Source organism: Eleutherodactylus coqui, chromosome 5 (assembly GCF_035609145.1).
Source record: "Eleutherodactylus coqui strain aEleCoq1 chromosome 5, aEleCoq1.hap1, whole genome shotgun sequence".
NCBI classification, from domain to species: domain Eukaryota; kingdom Metazoa; phylum Chordata; class Amphibia; order Anura; family Eleutherodactylidae; genus Eleutherodactylus; species Eleutherodactylus coqui.
In genome coordinates this window covers 162070569-162093250 of record NC_089841.1, presented here as the reverse complement: position 1 = coordinate 162093250, position 22682 = coordinate 162070569, and positions in this window count along the sequence as shown.

Sequence of the window (22682 nt, the reverse complement as noted above, 5' to 3'; positions counted from 1 at the left end):
TTTAATGCAGGTGGGCTTCGGCCCACACTGCATGCCCCAGTCAGACTGGGGTTCTTTAGAAGTGGAAACAGATGCATTTACAACTCCCTGTGGACCCACAGCATGGGTGGCTCCCTGGAACCCACCGGCAGTACATAAAAATATCCCATTGCATTGCCCATCACAGCTGAGGTAGTAATGTCATGTTTAATGCAGGTGGGCTTCGGCCCACACTGCATGCCCCAGTCAGACTGGGGTTCTTTAGAAGTGGAAACAGATGCATTTACAACTCCCTGTGGACCCACAGCATGGGTGGGTGCCAGGAAGCCACCGGCGGTACATAGAAATATCCCATTGCATTGCCCAACACAGCTGATGTAACATCAGCTGTAATGCAGGTGGGCTAAAAATTAATTTGATTACACTGTAGACGAGGGCCCACAAAAATTGCTGTATCAACAGTACTAATGAACATCAGAAAAATTGGCCATGGCCAACCAAGAGGGCAGGTGAAACCCATTAATCGCTTTGGTTAATGTGGCTTAGTTGGTAACTAGGCCAGGAGGCAGCCCAGTTAAAATAAAAATTGGTGGAGGTGAAAGTTTCAACGCTTTAATGAGCATTGAAACGTATAAAAATTGTTTAGAAAAATTATATGACTGAGCCTTGTGGGCCTAAGAAAAATTGCCCGTTCGGCGTGATTATGTGAGGTTTCAGGAGGAGGAGCAGGAGGAGGAGGAGGAATATTATACACAGATTGATGAAGCGAAAAGGTCCCCGTTTTTGATGGTGATAGAGAACGATGCTTCCATCCGCGGGTGCAGCCTACCTATTGCTTAGGTATCGCTGCTGTCCGCTGGTGGAGAAGAGAAGTCTGGGGAAATCCAGGCTTTGTTCATCTTGATGAGTGTTAGCCTGTCGGCACTGTCGGTTGACAGGCGGGTACGCTTATCTGTGATGATTCCCCCAGCCGCACTAAACACCCTCTCTGACAAGACGCTAGCCGCAGGACAAGCAAGCACCTCCAGGGCATACAGCGCAAGTTCAGGCCACGTGTCCAGCTTCGACACCCAGTAGTTGTAGGTGGCAGAGGCGTGACGGAGGACGGTCGTGCGATCGGCTACATACTCCCTCACCATCCTTTAACAGTGCTCCCGCCGACTCAGCCGAGACTGGGGAGCGGTGACACAGTCTTGCTGGGGAGCCATAAAGCTGTCAAGGGCCTTAAAGAGTGTTGGCCTGCCTGTGCTGTACATGCTGCCTGATCTCCGCACCTCCCCTGCTACCTGGCCCTCGGAACTGCGCCTTCGGCCACTAGCGCTGTCGTATGGGAATTTTACCATCAGTTTGTCCGCCAGGGTCCTGTGGTATAGCAACACTCTCGAACCCCTTTCCTCTTCGGGTATGAGAGTGGAAAGGTTCTCCTTATACCGTGGGTCAAGCAGTGTGTACACCCAGTAATCCGTAGAGGCCAGAATGCGTGCAACGCGAGGGTCACGAGAAAGGCATCCTAACATGAAGTCAGCCATGTGTGCCAGGGTACCTGTACGCAACACATGGCTGTCCTCACTAGGAAGATCACTTTCAGGATCCTCCTCCTCCGGCCATACACGCTGAAAGGATGACAGGCCAGCAGCATGTGTACTCTCACCAGTGCGCCAAGCTGTGTCTTCCCCCTCCTCCTCATCTTCCTCCTCCTCCTCCTCCTCCTCACCGCGCTGAGATATAGACAGGAGGGTGCTCTGACTATCCAGCGACATACTGTCTTCCCCCGACTCTGTTTCCGAGTGCAAAGCGTCTGCCTTTATGCTTTGCAGGGAACTTCTCAAGAGGCATAAAAGAGGAATGGTGACGCTAATGATTGCAGCATCGCCGCTCACCACCTGGGTAGACTCCTCAAAGTTTCGAAGGACCTGGCAGATGTCTGCCAACCAGGCCCACTCTTCTGAAAATAATTGAGGAGGCTGACTCCCACTGCGCCGCCCATGTTGGAGTTGGTATTCCACTATAGCTCTACGCTGCTCATAGAGCCTGGCCAACATGTGGAGCGTAGAGTTCCACCGTGTGGGCACGTCGCACAGCAGTCGGTGCACTGGCAGATTAAACCGATGTTGCAGGGTGCGCAGGGTGGCAGCGTCCGTGTGGGACTTGCGGAAATGTGCGCAGAGCCGGCGCACCTTTACGAGCAGGTCTGACAAGCGTGGGTAGCTTTTCAGAAAGCGCTGAACCACCAAATTAAAGACGTGGGCCAGGCATGGCACGTGCGTGAGGCTGCCGAGCTGCAGAGCCGCCACCAGGTTACGGCCGTTGTCACACACGACCATGCCCGGTTGGAGGCTCAGCGGCGCAAGCCAGCGGTCGGTCTGCTCTGTCAGACCCTGCAGCAGTTCGTGGGCCGTGTGCCTCCTATCTCCTAAGCTGAGTAGTTTCAGCACGGCCTGCTGACGCTTGCCCACCGCTGTGCTGCCACGACGCGCGACACCGACTGCTGCCGACGTGCTGCTGCTGACACATCTTGATTGCGAGACAGAGGTTGCGTTGGAGGAGGAGGAGGAGGGTGGTTTAGTGGAGGAAGCATACACCGCCGCAGATACCACCACCGAGCTGTGGCCCGCAATTCTGGGGGTGGGTAGGACGTGAGCGGTCCCAGGCTCTGACTCTGTCCCAGCCTCCACTAAATTCACCCAATGTGCCGTCAGGGAGATATAGTGGCCCTGCCCGCCTGTGCTTGTCCACGTGTCCGTTGTTAAGTGGACCTTGGCAGTAACCGCGTTGGTGAGGGCGCGTACAATGTTGCGGGAGACGTGGTCGTGCAGGGCTGGGACGGCACATCGGGAAAAGTAGTGGCGACTGGGAACTGAGTAGCGCGGGGCCGCCGCCACCATCATACTTTTGAAGGACTCCGTTTCCACAACCCTATACGGCAGCATCTCCAGGCTGATAAATTTGGCTATGTGCACGTTTAACGCTTGAGCGTGCGGGTGCGTGGCGGCGTACTTGCGCTTGCGCTCAAACACTTGCGCTAGCGACGGCTGGACGCTGCGCTGACAGACATTGCTGGATGGGGCCGAGGACAGCGGAGGTGAGGGTGTGGGTGCAGGCCAGGAGACGGTAGTGCCTGTGTCCTCAGAGCGGCGTTGGATCTCAGTGGCAGGTTGGGGCACAGGGGGAGAGGCAGCGGTGCAAACCGGAGGCGGTGAACGGCCTTCGTCCCACCTTGTGGGGTGCTTGGCCATCATATGTCTGCGCATGCTGGTGGTGGTGAGGCTGGTGGTGGTGGCTCCCCGGCTGATCTTGGCACGACAAAGGTTGCACACCACTGTTCGTTGGTCGTCTGCACTCTCAGTGAAAAACTGCCAGACCTTTGAGCACCTCGGCCTCTGCAGGGTGGCATGGCGCGAGGGGGCGCTTTGGGAAACAGTTGGTGGATTATTCGGTCTGGCCCTGCCTCTACCCCTGGCCACCGCACTGCCTCTTGCAACCTGCCCTGCTGCTGCCCTTGCCTCCCCCTCTGAAGACCTGTCCTCAGTAGGCGTAGCAAACCAGGTGGGGTCAGTCACCTCATTGTCCTGCTGCTCTTCCTCAGAATCCTCGGTGCGCTCCTCCCTCGGACTTAATGCCCTTACTACTACCTCACTGATAGACAACTGTGTCTCATCGTCATCGGCCTCCTCACCCACTGAAAGGTCTTGAGACAGTTGCCGGAAGTCCCCAGCCTCATCCCCCGGACCCCGGGAACTTTCCAATGGTTGGGCATCAGTCACGATAAACTCCTCTGGTGGGAGAGGAACCACTGCTGCCCAATCTGAGCAGGGGCCCGAGAACAGTTCCTGGGAGTCTGCCCGCTCCTCAGAATGTCTCATTTTCATGGAGTGAGGAGGCTGGGAGGAAGGAGGAGCAGCAGCCAGAGGATTCTGAGTTGCAGCAGTGGACGGCGCAGAACTCTGGGTGGACGATAGGTTGCTGGAAGCACTTTCTGCCATCCACGACAGGACCTGCTCACACTGCTCATTTTCTAATAAAGGTCTACCGCGTGGACCCATTAAATGTGCTATGAATGTGGGGACGCCAGAAACGTGCCTCTCTCCTAATCCCGCAGCAGTCGGCTGCGATACACCTGGATCAGGAGCTCGGCCTGTGCCCACACCCGGACTAGGGCCTCCGCGTCCTCGGCCGCGCCCACGTCCTCTAGGCCTACCCCTACCCCTCAGCATGCTGTATTACCAGGAATGCAGAAACACAACACTGTAATTAAATGTGCCGCTTATTGGCTTGTGGTTGGAGGCTGAGTTCGCTTACGGAATGCCAGGAAATAATTTGGCGCAAGCCTGCTGTAACACTTAGCTGGCTGCGTATTTATTTGGAGAAATACTACCCCCAGCAGACACGGACCCAGAACACTGAGCAGAGTGACAGGCAAGCCAAATAGATTTTTTCCAAATATTTTTTTCAAAAGGACCACTGCGTATATTCAATCTATAATATATGTCTTCTGTCCCTGCCTACACAATTCTGTCCCTGGACTGTGTGACGGAACTGCAGTGTTGCACTGTTATTAACTGCAACAGACCGGTGATTTCAGAGCCAGGAAATAATTTGGCGCAAGCCTGCTGTAACACTTAGCTGGCTGCGTATTTATTTGGAGAACTACTACCCCCAGCAGACACGGACCCAGAACACTGAGCAGAGTGACAGGCAGGCCAAATAGATTTTTTTCAAATATTTTTTTCAAAAGGACCACTGCGTATATTCAATCTATAATATATGTCTTCTGGCCCTGCCTGCACAATTCTATCCCTGGAGTATTACTGCAGGGCGCAATGCTCTGCACGGCCGATATACCAAAAAAAAAAAAAAGTGCAACACTGCTAAAAGCAGCCTCCACAGTACTGCACACGGTTAGATGTGGCCCTAAGAAGGACCGTTGGGGTTCTTGAAGCCTACACTAACTCCTAACACTCTCCCTGCCTCCACACTTCTGTCCCTGGACTATTACTGCAGGGCGCAATGCTCTGCACGGCCGATATACCAAGAAAAAAAAAAAACGTGCAACACTGCTAAAAGCAGCCTCCACACTACTGCACACGGTTAGATGTGGCCCTAAGAAGGACCGTTGGGGTTCTTTTAGCCTACACTAACTCCTAACACTCTCCCTACAGCAGCTCCAACACGATACCACTGTCCCTCAGCTATCTCACAACGCATCTGAGGCGAGCCGCGGGAGGGGCCGATTTATATACTCGGGTGACACCTGATCTCCCCAGCCACTCACTGCAGGGGGGTGGTATAGGCCTTGAACGTCGCAGGGGGAAGTTGTAATGCCTTCCCTGTCTTTCAATTGGCCAGAAAAGCGCGCTAACGTCTCAGAGAGGAAAGTGAAAGTAACCCGAACATCGCGTGGTACTCGTTACGAGTAACGAGCATCTCGAACACGCTAATACTCGAACGAGTATCAAGCTCGGACGAGTACGTTCGCTCATCTCTAGTCATAACAAAGAGTTCTATGGAGTCCATATGTCATTGTATGGGCCTTGTGCACTTAGTAAGGGATCTTTCACATGCAAATTGTTCCACAAGACGATCCACATATCTATCTGAATGTGAATTTTGATATGGAAATGCCAGCAGAATTCTCTCATTTTCAATTCACAATAGACAAGCGGATTTTGGAGCTGAGTTTTTTGTGGACGACAGGAAATTCCACTGCATCCTGAAAAACAATTACTCCCATATGATTACTTGGCCTCCTGTTTCACGGGTTGCGCCAATTAGGGTACTATGTTCCATATTGGGTGTACATGCGCTCAGGTGCTCTCCGCTTATGGTCTAGATTTTCAATTTTTTTTTCAATTCTTTATTTGTCATTTTCAAGTTTTAAGACATTAATAGAGATGAGCGAACGTACTCGTCCGAGCTTGATATTCGTGCGAATATTAGGGTGTTCGGGATGCTCGTTACTGGTAACGAGTACCACGCGGTGTTCCGGTTACTTTCAGTTTCCTCTCTGAGACGTTAGCGCGCTTTTCTGGCCAATTGAAAGACAGGGAAGGCATTACAACTTCCCCCTGCGACGTTCAAGCCCTATACCACCCCCCTGCTGTGAGTGGCTGGAAAGATCAGATGTCACCCGAGTATAAAAATCGGCCCCTCCCGCGGCTCGCCACACATGCCTTGTGAGTTAGCTGAGGGAAAGTACTATCGTGCTGGAGCTGCTGTAGGGAGAGCGTTAGTAGTTAGTGTAGGCTTCAAGAACCCCAACGGTCCTTCTTAGGGCCACATCTACTAGTGTGCAGTACTGTGTTAGCACAGTATTTTTTATTTTTTTTTCCAAAATTGGATCTGCAGAGCATTGCGCCCTGCAATAGGGACAGAAGTGGGGGTTAGGCAGGGAGAGTGTTAGGAGTTAGTGTAGGCTTCAAGAACCCCAACGGTCCTTTCTAGGGCCACATCTATCCGTGTGCAGTACTGTCCAGGCTGCTGTTAGCAGTGTTGCATATTTTTTTTTTCTTCTCAAAACCGGCTGTGCAGACCATTGCACCCGGCATTAATACTACAGGGATAGAATTGTGTAGGCAGGGCCAGAAGACATACATTATTCATTGAATACACGCAGTGTGGGTGTTCCTTGTAAAAAGCAGGGAAAAAATTCTATTTGCCCTGCCTGTGTCAGTCCTAAGGGCTCTGGGTACGTGTGTGCTGCGTGGAGAACGTAAAAAAATCAGACGCAACCAGCTACGGTTGAGTGCAGCCTTGCGCCAATATCTTTCCTGCCTGGGAAATACCTGCTCTGCCACAGTTAGTAACTCTGCAACAGTAAAGTTCTGTGACAGTTTTGCAGGGCCGCAACACAGTTATTAAACTTATTATTCAGTGAATAGACGCAGTGGGCCTATCCTTTTAAACAAAAGGGAAGAAAGTATATTTGCCCTGCCTGTGTCAGTCCTAAGGGCTCTGGGTACGTGTGTGCTGCGTGGAGAACGTAAAAAAATCAGACGCAACCAGCTACGGTTGAGTGCAGCCTTGCGCCAATTTCTTTCCTGCCTGGGAAATACCTGCTCTGCCACAGTTAGTAACTCTGCAACAGTAAAGTTCTGTGACAGTTTTGCAGGGCCGCAACACAGTTATTAAACTTATTATTCAGTGAATAGACGCAGTGGGCCTATCCTTTTAAACAAAAGGGAAGAAAGTATATTTGCCCTGCCTGTGTCAGTCCTAAGGGCTCTGGGTACGTGTGTGCTGCGTGGAGAACGTAAAAAAATCAGACGCAACCAGCTACGGTTGAGTGCAGCCTTGCGCCAATTTCTTTCCTGCCTGGGAAATACCTGCTCTGCCACAGTTAGTAAATCTGCAACAGTAAAGTTCTGTGACAGTTTTGCAGGGCCGCAACACAGTTATTAAACTTATTATTCAGTGAATAGACGCAGTGGGCCTATCCTTTTAAACAAAAGGGAAGAAAGTATATTTGCCCTGCCTGTGTCAGTCCTAAGGGCTCTGGGTACGTGTGTGCTGCGTGGAGAACGTAAAAAAATCAGACGCAACCAGCTACGGTTGAGTGCAGCCTTGCGCCAATTTCTTTCCTGCCTGGGAAATCAAATCACTGGTAATACAGCATGCTGAGGGGTAGGGGTAGGCCTAGAGGATGTGGAGGCGGCCGAGGACGCGGAGGGCCAAGTGAGGGTGTGGGCACAGGCCGAGCCAGTGCGGTGGCCAGGGGTAGAGGCAGGGCCAGACCGAATAATCCACCAACTGTTTCCCAAAGCGCCCCCTCGTGCCATGCCACCCTGCACAGCTCAAGGTGCTCTACGGTGTGGCAGTTTTTCACAGAGACGCCTAACGACCGACGAACAGTGGTGTGCAACCTTTGTCGCGCCAAGATCAGCTGGGGAGGCACCACCAACAGCATGCGCAGGCATATGATGGCCAAGCACCCCACAAGGTGGGACGATGCCCGTTCACCGCCTCCGGTTTGCACCACTGCTTCTCCCCCTGTGCCCCAACCTGCCACTGAGATCCAACCCCCCTCTGAGGACACAGGCACTACCGTCTCCTGGCCTAGACCCACACCCTCACCTCCGCTGTCCTCGGCCCCATCCAGCAATGTCTCTCAGCGCAGCGTCCAGACGTCGCTAGTGCCACAGTTTGAGCGCAAGCGCAAGTACGACGCCACGCACCCGCACGCTCAAGCGTTAAACGTGCACATTGCAAAATTGATCAGCCTAGAGATGCTGCCGTATAGGCTTGTGGAAACGGAGGCTTTCAAAAGCATGATGGCGGCGGCTGCCCCGCGCTACTCGGTTCCCAGTCGCCACTACTTTTCCCGATGTGCCGTCCCAGCCCTGCACGACCACGTCTCCCGCAACATTGTACGCGCCCTCACCAACGCGGTTACTGCCAAGGTCCACTTAACAACGGACACGTGGACAAGCACAGGCGGGCAGGGCCACTATATCTCCCTGACGGCACATTGGGTGAATTTAGTGGAGGCTGGGACAGAGTCAGAGCCTGGGACCGCTCACGTCCTACCCACCCCCAGAATTGCGGGCCACAGCTCGGTGGTGGTATCTGCGGCGGTGTATGCTTCCTCCACTAAAGCACCTTCCTCCTCCTCCTCCAACGCAACCTCTGTCTCGCAATCAAGATGTGTCAGCAGCACGTCGCCAGCAGTCGGTGTCACGCGGCGTGGCAGCACAGCGGTGGGCAAGCGTCAGCAGGCCGTGCTGAAACTACTCAGCTTAGGAGAGAAGAGGTACACGGCCCACGAACTGCTGCAGGGTCTGACAGAGCAGACCGACCACTGGCTTGCGCCGCTGAGCCTCCAACCGGGCATGGTCGTGTGTGACAACGGCCGTAAGCTGGTGGCGGCTCTGCAGCTCGGCAGCCTCACGCACGTGCCATGCCTGGCCCATGTCTTTAATTTGGTGGTTCAGCGCTTTCTGAAAAGCTACCCCCACTTGTCATACCTGCTCGGAAAGGTGCGCCAGTTCTGTGCACATTTCCGCAAATCCCACACGCACGCTGCCACCCTGCGGACACTGCAACATAGGTTTAATCTGCCAGTGCACCGACTGCTGTGCGACGTGCCCACACAGTGGAACTCTACGCTCCACATGTTGGCCAGACTCTATGAGCAGCGTAGAGCTATAGTGGAATACCAACTCCAACTTGCGCGGCGCAGTGGGAGTCAGCCTCCTCAATTATTTACAGAAGAGTGGCCCTGGTTGGCAGCCATCTGCCAGGTCCTTGGAAAATTTGAGGAGTCTACCCAGGTGGTGAGCGGCGATGCTGCAATCATTAGCGTCACCATTCCTCTGCTATGCATCTTGAGAAGTTCCCTGCAAAGCATAAAGGCAGACGCTTTGCGCTCGGAAACAGAGTCGGGGGAAGACAGTATGTCGCTGGATAGTCAGAGCACCCGCCTGTCTATATCTCAGCGCGTTGAGGAGGAGGAGGAGGAGCATGAGGAGGATGAGGAGGAGGGGGAAGAGACAGCTTGGCCCACTGGTGAGGGTACACATGCTGCTGGGCTGTCATCCTTTCAGCGTGTATGGCCTGAGGAGGAGGAAGAGGAGGAGGAGGAGGATCCTGAAAGTGATCTTCCTAGTGAAGACAGCCATGTGTTGCGTACAGGTACCCTTGCACACATGGCTGACTTCATGTTAGGATGCCTTTCTCGTGGCCCTCGCGTTACACGCATTCTGGCCACTACGGATTACTGGGTGTACACACTGCTCGATCCACGGTATAAGGAGAGCCTTTGCACTCTCATTCCCGAAGAGGAAAGGGGTTCGAGAATGATGCTATACCACAGGGCGCTGGTGGACAAACTGATGGTAAACTTCCCATCCGACAGCGCTAGTGGCAGAAGGCGCAGTTCCGAGGGCCAGGTAGCAGGGGAGGCGCAGAGATCAGGCAGCATGTACAGCGCAGGCAGGGGAACATTCTCCAAGGCCTTTGCCAGCTTTATGGCTCCCCAGCAAGACTGTGTCACCGCTCCCCAGTCACGGCTGAGTCGGCGGGAGCACTGTAAAAGGATGGTGAGGGAGTACGTAGCCGATCGCACGACCGTCCTCCGTGACGCCTCTGCCCCCTACAACTACTGGGTGTCGAAGCTGGACACGTGGCCTGAACTCGCGCTGTATGCCCTGGAGGTGCTTGCTTGTCCTGCGGCTAGCGTCTTGTCAGAGAGTGTGTTTAGTGTGGCTGGGGGAATCATCACGGATAAGCGTACCCACCTGTCAACCGACAGTGCCGACAGGCTTACACTCATCAAGATGAACAAAGCCTGGATTTCCCCAGACTTCTCTTCTCCACCAGCAGACAGCAGCGATACGTAAGCAATACGTAGGCTGCACCCGCGGATGGAAGCTACGTTCTCTCTCACCATCCAAAACGGGGACATTTCTGCTTCATCAATCTGTGTCTAATATTCCTCCTCCTCCTCCTGCTCCTCCTCCTGAAACCTCACGTAATCACGCTGAACGGGCAATTTTTCTTAGGGCCACAAGGCTCACTCATAATTTTTCTAAACAATTTTTATATGTTTCAATGCTCTTAAAAGCGTTGAAACTTTAACTTGAACCAATTTTTCGTAAAACTGGGCTGCCTCCAGGCCTAGTTACCACTTAAGCCACATTAACCAAAGCGATTAATGGGTTTCACCTGCCCTCTTGGTTGGCCATGGCCAATTTTTTGGATGTACATTAGTACTGTTGATACAGCAATTTTTGTGGGCCCTCGCCTACAGTGTAATCAAATGAATTTTTAGCCCACCTGCATTACAGCTGACGTTACATCCGCTGTGTTGGGCAATGCAATAGGATATTTCTATGTACCGCCGGTGGCTTCCTGGCACCCACCCATGCTGTGGGTCCACAGGGAATTATAAATGCATCTGTTTCCACTTGTAAAGAACCCCAGTCAGACTGGGGCATGCAGTGTGGGCCGAAGCCCACCTGCATTAAGCACGATATTACTACCTCAGCTGTGTTGGGCAATGCAATGGGATATATTTATGTACCGCCGGTGGCTTCCTGGCACCCACCCATGCTATGGGTCCACAGCGAGTTGTTACTACATCTGTCCACTTGTAAAGAACCCCAGTCTGACTGGGGCATGCAGTGTGGGCCGAAGCCCACCTGCATTAAACATGACATTACTACCTCAGCTGTGATGGGCACTGCAATGGGATATTTTTATGTACCGCCGGTGGGTTCCAGGGTGCCACCCATGCTGTCGGTCCACAGGGACTTCACAATAGGGAGTTGTACCTGCCTGTGTCTATGAATTAAAAAGCCCGGTCTGACTGGGGCATGCAGACACCTTGACAGAATGAATAGTGTGTGGCACATAGGTTCCCCATTGCTATGCCCACGTGTGCAGCTCCTGATGGCGGTGGCACAGGATTCTATTTCTCATTGCTTCTGTACAGCATTGTGGGCTATCGCCCCGCCCCTTTTAAAGAGGGTCGCTGCCTAGCCGTGCCAACCCTCTGCAGTGTGTGCCTGCGGTTCCTCCTCATGGCAGACGCACTTCTAAATAGACATGAGTGTGGCGTGGCATGAGGGCAGCTGAAGGCTGCGCAGGGACACTTTGGTGTGCGCTGTGGGGGGGAGGGGGGGCGGTTGGGCAGCATGTAAGCCAGGAGAAGTGGCAGTGGAGTGTCATCCAGGCAGTGATTGTGCTTTGTTGGAGGTAGTGTGGTGCTTAGCTAAGGTATGCATTGCTAATGAGGGCTTTTCAGAAGTAAAAGTTTTTGGGAGGGGGGGGGCCCACTCTTGCCGCTATTGTGGCTTAATAGTGGGACCTGTGAACTTGAGATGCAGCCCAACATGTAGCCCCTCGCCTGCCCTATCCGTTGCTGTGTCGTTCCCATCACTTTCTTGAATTGCCCAGATTTTCACACATGAAAACCTTAGCGAGCATCGGCGAAATACAAAAATGCTCGGGTCGCCCATTGACTTCAATGGGGTTCGTTATTCGAAACGAACCCTCGAGCATCGCGATAATTTCGTCCCGAGTAACGAGCACCCGAGCATTTTGGTGCTCGCTCATCTCTAGACATTAACAACATTTGTGATCCAGAAATATTTGCATACAGCTTTACAGTAAAATCAAAGTCCAATTCCTGAGGATCAATTTGAAACAACCATAGAAAAAACTAATCTCCTACTCAGCTCCCGACATAATTAAATCCCTAGCTTAATGTTTGGCTACGCCCAAAAACTCTGAAATCATATAATGATAGCTAACTTAATACATATGATACTTTTGAGAACTGGGTTAGTCATTCAACACCATCTTCAAATCCTTGGAAAACCAGAATTAACCTGTGAACAAAACAGCCTTGCCCTGTAACGGGCTAAATCTAAGACTTAGGACAAGACACAATGGGGAAAATTAGGAAGAAAAAAACTGAAGAAAGAAAAAAGGAGGGGGGTGGGGGTGGGTAGCTTTATGACTTCAGCTGATTGGGATTTAATAGTGCCCGGTATTCCACCGAGTTCTGGAACTCAATCCAGTGGAACCTTGTCTTCCTGAACTTTTCTTGATAGTCTGAGTGACGCCGTAAGGTCCTCCATCTCCATTATCCACTGTATAGTGTTGAGCCATATCGCTACCATGGGCGGGGCAGCCGCTAGAGTCTCGGAATGCAGGATCCCACTGCGCCAACTAGGTGGCGCACCACTGATTTTTTGTACACTGATAAAGGAATCTTGCTGTGATGTAGGAGAAAGAAAGTCGGTGTTTTAGGTAGGGAATATTGTGCAAATTTAGAGGTAATTCGCCAAACCTCCTTTTAAAATCTCGCCAGCGCAGGATAGTCCCAAAAAATATTGCAAAAGAGTCCCTTGTTCGGATCAACATCTCCAACACAGAGGAGAGACCGACAGGAACATCTTATGTAAACGGGAGAGGGGGGGCACCCTATCCTAGCGTGAGAGAATCTTAAATCCTGATTCCTGAATCTTACTAGATTCAGAAAAATTTCCAAAACAGAAAAAATTCTACTAACAATTAGAGATGAGCGAATGTACTCGTTTTGAGTAATTACTCGATCGAGCACCGCGATTTTCGAGTACTTCAGTGCTTGGGTGAAAAGATTAGGGGGGCGCCGGGGGGAGGCGTGGCGGCGCGGGGGGTAGCAGCGGGGAACAGGGGGGAGCCCTCTCTCTCCCTCTCCCCCCCCACTCCCCGCTGCAACCCCCCACTCACCCACGGCGCCCCCCGAATCTTTTCGCCCGAGTACGGAAGTACTCGAAAATCGCGGTACTCGGGCGAAAAAGGGGCGTGGCCGAGTACGCTCGCTCATCTCTACTAACAATGTAACTTTCTTAGTAAGCTGACAACTTTCAGATTTCAGCACACATTCAAACGTCACTATTTAATTCTGCACTACATTTTGGCATTCACGAGTATAAAAAATGCCATATTAAGTATATGGAGGTATTACGTATACAAATCTTTACTTCTACTGTATGTTTAAATATCATTTCCATTATAGAATGGCACAATCCATTAAAACTTTAAGTTTTAAATATTTGGGGTTTGTTTTCCAATTTCATGTCACTCTTTCCTTTTAGAAAATCCTGAGGGCTTGCAAGTTTGATTCTGTTCACCGGTCTTGAGACATCCTGTTCTGAAATCACTTCTCAGAAGACATCACATCATTACAGGCAAGATTACAACGAAAGGTAATGACTCTAAACAGAAAACAAAGGATCCACGACTGTCATTATGTGGCCACAACTGACCTCCTATCCCTGCCTGCACAATTACATCTGCAAAGGTCACAGAAAAGGCCTAAAATACTCCTCCATAGAATTCAATGAACATCTTCTGTCCATTGTCTCCTACTATGAGGCAGCTGTAAAGGCAAGATGGCAGCCCCCATAGTCATGAATATACGTACAATTAAAAAAAAATCTACAATCAGAAAATAAGACAGATAGAATGTGATTGTATCTGGTTTCAATTCGGAAAAAAAATCTTGGTGACAAAATCCAATTAAAACTTACCGTTTCTGGGGGGCGTGGCCAAGCAGCCGACCTGACCGGCCGCATGTAAGAGGGGCTCCTGCCTAAACTGACCACCATTAATCCTTGAATAATCCTGAGGACTCCCAACCCTGACAGAACATCACCGGAGGAGAGGGGGAAGAGACTGGACCCCGAGGCACTTACCCCTGGCGAGCGGGGGGCAGCAAAACCGGAGCTAGCGGCGAGCCTGTGGAGCGGGGAGCGCCGCCGGTGCGGAGCGTGTGTCACCAGCCGACCGGCGGGCTCTGGACCAGGAGCTGCACACAGCGGAGGGTGAGGAGCGGAGTGCCTGAACCACCGGCGGGACTGCGAAGCGCTGTGACACCTACCCGACACCGCAGTCTGAAGATCCTGAGGGTGAGCGCGGGAAGCTGCGGCCGCCATCTTGCGGGGAGGATCCTTGATCGGTGAGCGACTCCTCGAGCCTGTCGCCCCCCCTGCCGATACAGAGAGGAGAAAAGTCGAGCGCTGGGTGAGGTGTCTGTGGCGCCGGCAGCCATAGCGACGCGGGCGGCGGACTCGCAGCGCCGCGGCTGACACGGCCGCCATCCTGAGGACGGGGCAGACGGGCCTAACAGCGGAAGGCCGCATAGGGAGGCCGCATAGCGGAGGGCGAGGGGCGGGGGTGACCGGAGGCGCCGCGGGGCATTGAGGCATTTATAAAGTGTCCCCCGGCAGCAGGGATCCGGAAGGAGACCACGAGGTGCCGCAGCTACCACCACCATCTTGCGGGGCAGACTCAGCCAGCAATAACCCAGGCCCGGCGAGCCTCTACTGATACAAAGAGGGGAGCGGGCGCCGGGCGAAACAGCCAGAGTGCCGGCAAATACAACATTAGGAACAGCTCTACACTACCGCGGCTGACAAAGCCAGTACCTGGTGGACTGGGCAGGCGAGCCTGGCAGCGAGGGGCCAGGAGAAAAGACCACACAGAGGTCCCCTACCTGAAGGAGACAAGCAACGCCAGCAGCAATAACCAGTTAAGTGTGCCAGGGGGGAAGGGGGAGAAAAGGAGCAGCAGTTATTATACCTTATATAAACAAGCCCCTAGAGAGTGGGACCCCCCCCCCCATAATACCCAGAGAAAAGACCAAAGAAACAACCCCAGAGCACCCCCAAACCAAGGGCGTAAGGCCTGCAAGAGATCACTATTGCTGATAACAGAGAACAAAGCAGACGTCACGTGCGTAAGCTCTGCACCGAGTATACGGGTAAATCCAGCACTATAAAATACAGGCAGCAACTGAATACACCGCTAAATACCTCTGACAAAGCAGCATGGGGCCTACCAGGCAGAACGCTACAGCTGATAAATTAAAGGCATTTGCCAGAAACGAAAATCGCAGAGATGCAAGCTCCGACTCCGCGCAGCCGGCCCCGGGGGGCTCAACCCCTCCGACAAAGAACGCTAATCCAAACCCAACAGAAGGGACAGTCCAAACCTTACAACAACTGTCCGACCAGCTGCTGACAGCAATCCAGACATCCACGACTACTCTCACCAGTAAAATTGATGAAGTTAAGATGGATGTCAGTCTCCTCAGGCAAGACCTTCAAAACTTAAGAGAAAGAGTCACAGCTACGGAAGATAGAATATCTACGCTGGACGACACTGTCCCCCCAATGTCAGCCGCAATAAGAGATCTTACGCAGAAGGCCGACTACTGGAGACAGAAAGCGGACGACCTCGAAAACCGTTCACGACGCAATAATTTGCGCATAGTCGGCCTGCCAGAAAGAACCGAGGGACAGAGACCGGAAGAATTCTTAGAGAAATGGCTCCGTGAACTTCTCCCTAATGCAGAACTATCGCAGGTCTTTGTCATCGAACGGGCGCACCGCGTGCCAATGAAGCCACCCATACCCGGTGCCCCGCCCAGACCGCTACTGGCAAAGCTACTCAACTCCCGTGACAGGGATAACATCCTGCAAGCTGCCAGAAAGGGAGGACCCCTACGCCATGATAATGCCACAATCTCCATCTTTCCGGACTTCTCGGCGGACCTCCAGAAGCAAAGGGCCTCGTTCTTCAATATTAAAAGGCAACTCAGAGATCTGCAGCTTCCGTATTCTATGATGTATCCAGCGCGGCTGCGAGTGATTGACGGAGACCGCACCCGATTCTTCTCTTCACCATCCGAGGCAGAAGAATGGTTGATCGCCAGACGACGGCCAGAGAGACTGTAATGTATATCAAACCCTAACCATTATTTTTACCCTCCTCTAGATGACGGGACTTTCATACCACATACAAAGGGCCCAACAGGGCCGCCTAATTGTGCTGCGGGCTGTTGGCCTGGGGGGGGGAGGCACCCCCTCCCCCCCGGAGTGCCCCTGGCAATAGCTGCCCCATGCTCGCCTCCCCCCCTCCCCTCCTCCCCCCCCCCCTTTTTTTTTTTCTTCTCTCTTCCCCCCCCTCCCCCCCATTCTCCCCTCCCCCTCCCCCCTCCCCCCAGACTCTCTTGTTCCCTCCCGCCTCTCCGGAAGGGAGTCCACCTAACTAAAACATAATAAGGCATGGTCGGTTCACATCACTGTACCAATAACCAAACAGAACCACAAGTATAGCGACGATAGAGCTATGCTAAGTTGGTTACCCCGAGTTAAAGTTAGCCACGAATACTAAAGCAACGAAGATATAATCAGTATTCAAAACCTGTTCAGTTATAAGTTGTTGTAAGAGTTGTAAGTCGGTAGTACGCTACCATAATGTTTACAGAGTATATGCATCAGATGTTCAATGTTTTTCCTATAAATGTACTGAAGTGTGATTGCATGGCGGATGGGAGAGATGTGGCGGGGCGTGGTGGGGGGTCTCCCAGCGGTCAGAACGACATAAACAATCTCATCCGGACCCAATTAAACCATCTTCGCCAATGGCTGAGATAACTTTTGTGTCCTGGAACGTCAGAGGCATGGGATCCCCCAGGAAGCGAGTCATAATAAACTCCTTAATACGCTCCTGGCGACCGCATGTGTTGTGCCTGCAGGAGACCCACCTCACGCCCGAAACCTCTAAATGCCTGCTAAAGCCATGGGTTCAGTGGTCAGCACACTCACATCATACATCGTATTCCAGGGGGGTGTCTCTATTGATAGAGAGATCCATCAGATGGGAGGTAGAACAGTTAAAAAGAGACTCAGAGGGTAGGTACATCTTTGTAAGAGCCAAAATAAACAATGAACCATATGTACTCCTATGTTACTATAACCCACCAACAACGTCAACAGCCCTGCTGGCAGAAGGCATACAATTTGCCTCATTCACACCGGATGTAACGACTATATGTATGGGGGATATGAATATGGTCATGGACCCACACCTGGACAGATTCGGGGGGAGTGCTCGGGGGGCGGGAGACGGGGGCCCGACCCGACTGGCCTCTGTGATCTCAGTGGCGGGATGGCTGGATTTGTGGCAAATATTTCACCCCCACCAACAGGAGTTTTCTTGCCATGCAGCCCATAATCATGCACTGAGCCGCATAGATTATATATTTGGATCCCCCCTGTTATTTACAAAAATAGAGTCCATAGAATTTCTCCCAAGAGCGGTCTCAGACCACTCACCGCTCTGCATGGTCCTCAAAAAACCAGGCCCCCCTGCAATTAGGAATCAGCGGATACACCCGTTCTGGCTCTCACTGCTTGGCCCAAATGACCGAATAATAGACCAAATTCAGATATACTACGAGGCGCACGAGGAGAGCCGGGATAGGATGCTGGTATGGGAAGCCTTTAAGCCATACCTTAGAGGATGCTTTAAGTCCTCAATCACTTTCATTAAAAGAACCGCAGCTAAAGAGGAGGAACAGTTAGCGCAACAATGCCAACAACTAGAAGAATTTATAGCCCATCCCTCAAACGATAAAAGAGATAAATGGCTACAGGTAGGTAGAGAGTATTTGATGCATCTAAAAGAGAAGGCTCAGAGGAGGCTGTTTTTCACCCGCCAGTCCTTTTTCGAGCTAGGTAACCAGTCTAGTAAACTGCTAGCATATATGGCTCGACAAGAGACTACTTCCCCGGCTATACTAAGGGTCAAATCAACTGAGGACACAGTACTCACAGACCCCCAAGATATACTAGGAAGGTTTCAACAATTCTACCAAGATCTATACCAGTCCCAGATTAACTATACCCCAGCAGAGCTAGAGAACTACCTAACCAGCATAGCATTTCCAATAATACAAGAAGCACATAGATCCCTACTAGATGGCCCTATTACAATGGAAGATATACAGGAGGCAATGGAGGGCATGGCAAAAAATAAGACTCCGGACACAGATGGCATACCAGTGGAAGTTTATCTCCAGTACAGAGAGGAAGTAACACCACAACTACTCTCATTATATGAGGATATATTTGAGAAAGGACGCCTTCCAGAGTCGATGTTAGAGGCTAACATAGTCCTCATACTAAAACCTGAAAAGAACCCGGAGGAGTGTGGGTCGTACAGACCTATCTCCCTCTTAAATACAGATTATAAAATCCTCGCCAAGGTATTGGCTCTCAGGCTGAACCAAGCAATCAAGGATATTGTACACCCGGACCAATCCGGATTTATTCCGGGAATGTCTACGTCCGATAATATCAGAAGAACGCAGGTAATTACGCAGGTGGGACGGAGGTGGAGAAAAGGATGGGCCCTGGCCTCATTGGATGCCGCCAAGGCATTTGACTCAGTGGAGTGGCCATATTTGATGGAAGTTCTGCGGAAATTTGGGTTCGGGGAGCCGTTCATCAGGTGGGTCTCCATCTTATATACTGCACCGACAGCGAGAGTAGTGGCAAACGGCTTGGTCTCCACCTCCTTCCCACTTCACAGGGGAACCCGGCAGGGTTGCCCACTCTCCCCCCTTCTATTCGCGATCGTTATAGAACCCCTAGCACTAAAAATTCGGCAACACGCACTATACAGGGGGATTCAGATCGGCCCCAGAGAAGACAAAATAGGATTGTATGCGGACGATATAATACTCTATATGTCGGAACCCCAAAACACCCTGCCCCTGGCCGTCTCCCAGATAGACGAATTCGGGAATTTCTCGGGCCTGCGTATCAACTGGCAGAAGTCTACCCTTATGCCGCTGAGAGAGGAGGACTGGGGGGTGGGAGAGGTATACCATAACCTGCAAATTGTCCCCCAATTCAAATACCTGGGAGTCTACATTACCAGGGACCACACTCAAAGTTTTAATCTAAACATTGCACCCCTAATAACAACCCTGCAACTAAAATTAAAAGCTTGGAGCTCCCTGCCACTATCTGTGGCAGGGAGAATAAATCTTATTAAAATGATAATTCTCCCCAAATACCTATACCGGCTAGAACATGCAGAAATAACTGTACCACAAAAATTCTTTAAAACCACCAACTCATTAATAACATCGTTCGTGTGGGGAAAGGCTAGAGCCAAGCTCCGTATGGAAACTCTACAGAGGCCTAAAGAGCTAGCGGGGATGGCGCTGCCGGACTTCAAAATATACTACCTGGCAGGACAGATCCGATATATACGTCACTGGTTGTCGGGTGCCCCTCTCCCGAACTCCGAGCACCACTTGATGTACTTCCTCTCGGAGGCATCCCTTTGGATCATTTTGGAAAAACCAGGGCTGTTGACGAAACCAATGCTACCCATTCACAGGCTCGCGGTAAGTGTGTGGAGGACATGTAGGAAACTGACGGGGCAGGAAGACACCCCCCTGGAAACCCCCTTATGGAACAATAGAGCGCTGCCGCATTTGTTGAACCTCCCAGACAGACAATTTTGGCTAAATCTGGGAATCACCACATTGGAACACCTATACATTGACGGAACACTAGTCTCCTTTGAGCAATTGCAGCAGATATACCAGGTACCTAGAACAGGATTTTTTAGATATCTGCAACTCAGACATGCATTGACTGCGCAATTCCCAGAACCCAGAAGACCCTTCTCCACATATCCATTAATAGGCATACTGCGCACACAGGGCCCTAGGGGCTTAATCTCAAAGCTATATACACACTTGTTACACTCTAAGATTCCTGGTACACAAATGGTGGTAATGGAGAAATGGAGGGAACTTATCCCAACACTGACTGATGAGGACTGGGAGACCGCAATGGCCACCTACACCAGGGTCTCGCCAGCCGCGAACAATAAACTGACCCAGTTATATATCTTACATCAATGTTATCTAACACCAACTAGACTCCATAAAATGAACAGATTAGTGTCCAGTCAGTGCCACCGATGCAGCGCTACAAGCGCAAACTTCAACCACCTAATATGGGGATGTCCAAGGGTATACACGTATTGGGAAGAGGTCACAGAGTTCCTGACCCAACTGATGGGAATACCAGTACCGCTGGATCCAGCAATGTGTCTGCTAGGGATCATAGATGAGGAGCAATGGCAACATTATGATAAAATATTCCTCACTAAAGCATTATTTTATGCCCGCAAAGTCATAGCGCTGAGATGGATGGACAGGCGCCCTCCGACAGCTACAAAATGGCAGAGTATTATCAATACCATCCTACCATACGAGAAAATAGTATACAAAAACAGGAAACACCCTGAAAAGTTCGACAAGGTGTGGGGGATTTGGTGCGGGACAACAAACACAAACTTCACGCAAGAAATGTTCCAAAATTTATTAAGACAGAATACACCCAGACTTGGCAGGTAAAATGAGCAATAAAGATATGAATATTGCAGATGTATATACTGAGAAAGGCTGAGTAATTGTAGAAGAAATGTAACACACTTGAGTACTGAACACTGTTACCAAAGAATTCTCTGTTGTATGTAAAGTTTAATCACTTGTTAGTGTATGTAAATACACACTGTTTGAGAAACTGCTTATTCATGTAATGTAAAATACATGCTGTTCAATAAAACGAGTTTAAAAAAAAAAACTTACCGTTTCTTGATTTTAGAGAAACAAAACGAGTTAGTCACCCTAACAACCCTTTTAAGATATTTCATGATAGACAAGAAAAAGGGATAGGGGTATGAGCTTGAAACCATACACTGGGAGGGAGGACATGCTGATTTAGGATGAACCTTCCAGATAAGATATCCAGGGTTTCCATACAAATAGTGCAGAGGGGCGGAGAGGAGGCAGAGAGGGACCGGGAGCTCAGTTCCTGCTCCTGGCTCTTCCATCCCCCCCCCCCCCCCCCCCTGCACACGAGGACAACGTATATCAGCTCGGTTTTTACGCCGAGCCGATATACGTTCGTGTGACTTCACCCTTACTTTTAGAGTCATTTACGATAATGGCTAATCTGTCATTCACCAATATTCATCCTAATTTGCTTTTAGCTAAAAGGCACCGGAGAGGCTTTCCAACTCCAAGATATGACCAGCCTGGCTGCCGAAAAACAACTAAAAGTAAAGTCATTTTTATTACCCCTAGACATACCCAGGATTAAGGCCTTTAATACAGCTTGTTCAAAGTATGAAGACAGTAATTAATGAGATGTGAACCAATTTTTCTCAACTTCAATCCTCAAGTACGTCCAAACAGGTCACATTTTCTGGATTTCCAATATTTGTACTTACACAGGTGAAATTTGTGCGACAGACAGTAGGTAGTAGATCCATATATCTTATTTTTTGATACTATGAGATATAATCGTTTCCTCCTTGGATTGTTTATACTGTAAATATATGTTCACTACAATTTTGTTTTTTTACATAAAATTTTGTATTTTGTTTTTCCTTTTTTTTTTATAGCAAATCTTGTACTTCCATTTCTTTTCAAACAATTATACACATTTCTTTCATTCATGTACATTTAATATAGTGTATATCCAGAGTGACTGAAAGTGAGGCGTATTTTGCCTCGAAACGCTGTGCGTTCCAGCTGTTTTTTTCAAAATAAAGCCAACACTTTCTTCTAAATACCCAAGCATGTGCACAATTTTCTAAAAGAGGTCGCGCCACTCAGTGTCTTTTTCTTCTCTACCCATTAAAACAGCATATGTATAATACTACAAAGAGGTATGTTCCCACTTGGTGGAAAGTCTGCCTGCAGGAAATCAAGACCTGCACAGTTTGGCATGGATTCAGAGCAGATTTCACTCCTTCAATCGAAGAGATGACAAATCTGCCACGTGGGAACATAGGTCTGTGGGAGAGAGTCCTTAGGGTGTCTTGCATATTACATGTGGGTACTGGTGCAATATGTATCCACCAGAACTATGGGTGGAGACATGGATTGGCTGGGGTTAGTGACAGGTCACGCCCCTAGATGTGGATTGCCTGCCGCTGCCGGAACACTACCCGTACACACTATGACACAAACAGGCTGTGGGTGTCCTTGCTTCCCAGAGAGAGCACGTCAGGTATGGCCATCCTTCCCTGTCAGTGTCTTAGTCTCTCGGCAGCGGCTCCATGCTCCGTCCGCCCCAGTCAGTGTTTCCGTAACGGCTCCATGCTCCTGCACACAGCAGAAGGGAGCCAGGCGATGCCAGTGAAAGCAGAGCCGGCTGCTGTGGCAGAGGGGGGACGTGAACCATGAGAGGGGGCTTTGCCAGCGGTACCATGGACTGTGAAAGCAGGGTTGGTGGCAGCAGCAGTGCCTGCGGTGGACGGAGTGGGGCCCAGCGAGGAAAGGGACAGTGGGGCCAACTGCTGCAGCGGTGAGGGGACAGAAGCTGACACGGCCGTCA